The following is a 6,000-nucleotide window of genomic DNA, read 5'->3' on the forward strand; positions in this document are numbered from 1 at the left end:
CTCTCTCGGCTGGGCATCCAGCTGTAGCAAGGGTTCTCTTTACGATGTCATTGACCTCATTTTGTATTGCATGCCAGCCCTTGGTTTTGGAACAGTTAAGACCATGTAGACCGTATTGGTCTGCTTGCACTTCACCGCAAATACACGTATATTCTGTGTGAATTGGGGCAGCAAGGCGCAGAGCCACTGCAGTACAGAGGGTCTTAGGGCCGAGTTGCATTCCCATTGCCGATATGGGAACTGTTCGGAGGAAGCCCCCTGGAGTGAAGTGCGCTCACAGCCTGGAGATGGGCAGTCTCCCTATCTGATGTTGCAGCCCTGAGCATGTTGGCAAGCACCTTTTCAATGATCGGGCCATCCCAGCTTGACTGTTTGTGAGCCAGTGCTTCGTTAGGTTTGGTGTTGGAGCAGCAAGAGTCGCCCATTCAGTGACGGCACTGGCATAGCTAGGGTCCTGTACTCCTGCTGAGCCACTGAGGTTATCAGGAAGAATTTATCTTATCAACTCGTTTGATGCTATGGAAGAGGATACACACACACACACACACACACACACACACACACACACACACACACACAAATGAATCTCTCTCTCATATATATATATATATATATATATATATATATATATATATATATATATATATATCTATATATATATATATATATATTTATATATATATATATATATATATATATATATATATATATTTATATATATATATATATATATATATATATATATATATATATATATATATATATATATATATATATATATATATATATATATATATATTTATATATATATATATATATATATATATATATATATATATATATATATATATATATATATATATATATATATATATATATATATATATATATATATATATATATATATATATATATATAGGGAGGTACCACCTCTAGAACTGTTACAGGGACCCTCATCCTCAGAGAAAAGAATAAACTTTCTTCAGGGAAAACTCAAGGTTCTCCCTGAAGATGTTTGAGAATTTTCTCCTACCACCCCCTATATTTTATATATATATATATATATATATATATATATATATATATATATATATATATATATATATATATATATATATATATATATATATATATATATATATATATATTATGAACATATTCAGATATTTGGGAGTGGACGTGTCAGCGGATGGGTCTATGAAAGATGAGGTGAATCATAGAATTGATGAGGGAAAAAGAGTGAGTGGTGCACTTAGGAGTCTGTGGAGACAAAGAACTTTGTCCTTGGAGGCAAAGAGGGGAATGTACTAGAGTATAGTTTTACCAACGCTCTTATATGGGTGTGAAGCGTGGGTGATGAATGTTGCAGCGAGGAGAAGGCTGGAGGCAGTGGAGATGTCATGTCTGAGGGCAATGTGTGGTGTGAATATAATGCAGAGAATTCGTAGTTTGGAAGTTAGGAGGAGGTGCGATTACCAAAACTGTTGTCCAGAGGGCTGAGGAAGGGTTGTTGAGGTGGTTCGACATGTAGAGAGAATGGAGCGAAACAGAATGACTCTTCAAGAGGCATCAAATTGTAGTGAAGGAAGGCGGGTGTGGGGTCGTGGCCCAGGAAGGGTTGGGAGGGAGGGGTAAAGGAGGTTTTGAAAAGAGGGGCTTGGACTTCCATGGTACGCGTGAGCGTGTTTGATAGGAGGAATGGAGACAAATGGTTTTTAATACTTGACGTGCTGTTGGAGGTGAGCAAAGTAACATTTATGAAGGACTAGGAATAAGAAGCGCTTGAGTCTTGAGATGGAAAAAATAGTGCCTGCATTTGAAGGAGTGGGTAAAGCACAGCTTTCAATTAAAACTGTAGTAAGATTTTTTCTGGCAATAGATGGAGTGAATGATGGTGAGTTTTCTTGAAATATTTCATTTGGTGAAATTTGGCCAGTGTGATAATAATAAATATATATATATATATATATGTATATATATATATATATATATATATATATATATATATATATATATATATGTATATATATATATATATATATAGTATATATATATATATATATATATACATATATATATATATATATATATATATATATATATATATTTATATTATATATATATATATATATATATATATATATATATTTATATATATATATATATATATATATATAGATATATATATTTATATATATATATATATATATATATATATATATATATATATATATATATATATATATATATATATATATTTATATATATATATATATATATATATATATATATATTTATATATATATATATATATATATATATATATATATATATATATATATATATATATATATATATATATATATATATATATATATTTATATTATATATATATATATATATATATATATATAGAGTATTTATATATATATATATATATATATATATATATATATATATATATATAATATAAAGTATATATATATATATATATAATATATATATATATATATATATATATATATATATATATATATATATATATATATATATATATATATATATATATATATATATATATATATATATATATATATATAATATAAATATATATATATATATATATATATATATATATATATATATATATATATATATATATATACATATATATATATATATATTTTATTATTATCACACTGGCCGATTCCCACCAAGGCAGGGTGGCCCTTAAAAAGAAAAACTTTCACCAATATTCACTCCATTAATAGTCTGCCAGAAGGGTGCTTTACACTAGTTTTTAATTAAACTGCAACATTAACACCCCTCCTTCAGAGTGCAGGCACTGTACTTCCCATCTCCAGGACTCAAGTCCGGCCTGCCGGACAAAATACATTGACAAAACATTCACAAAAATACGATAGAAAGTAAAACAACATAGATAACTCAGAGCTACATCTCGAATACATCGTCCAGCTCCCCGGTGGTGGGCCACGTGCCCAGAATGCTGCAGGCATTTCCTCTCTGGATCGCAACACTGAGTCTCTGAAAGAGGAAGCTGGTCGCCCTGTGGTCCTTGGTTTCTATGATAAGCTTTTCCCCCAGCTCTATTAGGAACTTTAGAGCACACTTGCCTCATGCTCCAAGGGTCTCCGACCCTATTGGGATGAAGTTATAGCAAGGGGGAAGGTCTTCATATTTGCGGATCTTCTGGGTCTCCCTGTGGCTGGCAGCTCCACCCCCTTCCACTACGGAGTATGGCAAGTAGGTGTCTGCCAATGTGGCGGCACATGTGTAGTCCCAGGCAATCTACTTTCCATCCTTCCAAGGTAGCACAGTGGCTCCATCAGGACGCTTTAGACTTCCGTCAGACCTCTGCACTTGGGGTTCCCGTTGAGCTGGGCAACGGGCTGTGGCGAGGCTTCTCTTTATGATGTCATTGACCTACTCATGTCTGGCATACTTCCCTTCTGCTGTATGACACACGAGACCATGAAGTCCGAATTGATCAGGTGTCGCCCTGCCGCAAATACACCTATGTTCGGTGAGGATGGGGGTGGCTAGGCGATGAGCAACACCAGTCCGAATGGCCTGTGGGTCTAGTCTAGTGCCCAAGAAGGAATTGGGAACTGCTAACAAGAAATCTCCTGAATGTGGTGCCTTCACTGCCAGGAGACGAGCTTTGTCCTTTCGTGAGGCATTGGAGAGCATTGTGTTGGCGATTTTTTCCATGATCGGTTTGTCCCAGTGGGACTGTTTGTGTTCTCTGGGAGGAGCTGGTCTACTGGAGGAATCTGTAAGGGTGTCCCACCGAATCGCTGCTTCAGTAAACCTGGGGTCTTGAGCTCCTACCATGCCTCTCAAGCGTTCGGGAACAATCTTCTTGACTAATGCACTGGAAGCCAAACACGAAGACAGAAAAGCAGGTAAAGCAACATGCGTTGCAGGTTCAGTGCCTTCTTAAGGGCTGACCTCATGTGTGCGTCATATTCGTTGAGTGTTGGGTTGTCAAAAGAGGGTGCACACCTCAGGAAGTAAGTGAGTCTTGGAATAGTAAGGCACCTTGTGAGGAGATATAGAGCATCATGGGCATCAAGATTGCTTATTCTCTCCTCCATTCTCATCAGGTCATTCAATATGTCCTTGAGGACTGTGTCGATGGCCTGGTGACCCAGCAGTGCTCCCAAGAGGGTACTGTTGGATGGAGTGGTAGTAGAGACTTCTGGGAGGATTCTTCGCACAGCATTGATTATTTCCTGGTTTGCTGTGATGATTTCACACTTGGAGGGATTGAGGATGAGTCCCAAGTCTTCTCCCTGTGTTTTCACCAGTTGTAGGTCCCCTACCAGGGATTCTTCAGTACCTGTCAGAGTGCCATCATCCAGGTACCAGATGTTGAGCTCACTGCATAGGCTAGAAGTTAGTTCTCTTACTGCCAAGCAGAAGAGAAGTGGAGCTAGTGGGTCACCCTGCTGAACACCTTCTGATGAGAGAATTTCACGTTCTCCAAACAAAAGAATTGAGGGTTTGCTGTAGCCGGCTGAAATGAAGGGAAAAAGACTGGGGAAGTGATCCCGAGCAGCTGGCAAGACAGCATCTCTCTTTACTATATTAAAGGCATTTCTAAAATCAAGTTTGACTACGGCCTTGTCTTCTGGTAGGTCCCTGATGTAGGCCCTTGCCGCATGAGCTGCAGCTTCACTGCCTTGAGGTACCCCAAAGCCCAGTTGGTGTGGCTGGAGTAACTGGCAGCTTCTAGGCGAATGTTTCTTACTGCTGCTGTAAGGCAATGAGACGGCGAAGAGTGTTTCCAACCGCAATGGGTCTGATCTCCATCCTTCTTCTCTTCAAGGCACACAGTGAGGCCTCCAAAAAGAAAGGTTTAATTTCTTCTTGGGATTCGCCTGTGCCATGCAGTTGTTGACGAAAGTTGTTAACTCGGTGAGAAGTAATGCAGATGCACTATACTGATTTGCCATGTCCTTGAGGTGCTGGAGGTCGAATTCCAGTGTAACCTCCGCAGATCCTGCAGGAATGACACAACCGCCTTTATAGACTTCCGATTCAAGCAAAATTAATTCGTTCAGGATGGGGCTTTCAGGTTGTTGTTGATATTGCGTGTCCCTGGTTGGATGCTTGTCTCAGTGCTTGGGCTGTGGTCTCATCTTGGGGCTAAGCAGTGTCGTCACTTGTAATTATTCAGATTGCTCCCACTGTGTTGGCCTTCTTCATTTTTTTTGCTAACTCAGCAAATTTTCTGCTTTCAGTGTGGGACTTTTCTTGGCTCTACCTTTGTGATTCACTGGATGATGTAAGCAGAGACGCAATTATCCGTTCTTGGGTAGTTGCGCACCGTCTTGATAACTGACGTGGTTAGCAGTTTGCCCCGTCTCTCAGGAACTGCAAGACAGACATTGCCGAACAGGATAGGTTGCACCATGCTTGGATGGTGCCTCGGGCTTCTAAGTTGGTGGAACCTCCATTCACCTACTTAAGAAGGTCTGTGAATTTGCTGCATATGGGCGAGCCGCTTTTTGGGATGTGGACAGGTACTGGGTAGCAGGGATTTGAATGCCAACAGAAGGTTATCGCAAGTGAGAGGTTGCCATTGGAATTCTCATCTGCCGGTGGAGGCTGTGGGCTGCTCTCTGCTGGGGGCATATGTGATCCTGCACACCCATTGTGTGCCCGAATGCGACCCATCCCTGCTGTGCGCTCGAAACTCTCCGCACACCTGACATGTGCCTCTTCTTTCATTGTTATGCACTGTTTCCTGGCTTTAGGCTGGTCATTTTATCATCTGCTGGTACCAAACTGTGTGGTGTCCCAGGCTAAAGAGAAAATGGCGCATGGCACATACCGCATGTACTTCATGGTGGTGGTAGGGGAGGAGAGGGGTCTCTCATATATATATATATATATATAGTTATAGGCAGCAGCATATATATATATATATATATATATATATATATATATATATATATATATATATATATATAT

The sequence above is a fragment of the Cherax quadricarinatus genome, chromosome 9, assembly GCF_038502225.1.
Source record: "Cherax quadricarinatus isolate ZL_2023a chromosome 9, ASM3850222v1, whole genome shotgun sequence".
NCBI lineage: Eukaryota > Metazoa > Arthropoda > Malacostraca > Decapoda > Parastacidae > Cherax > Cherax quadricarinatus.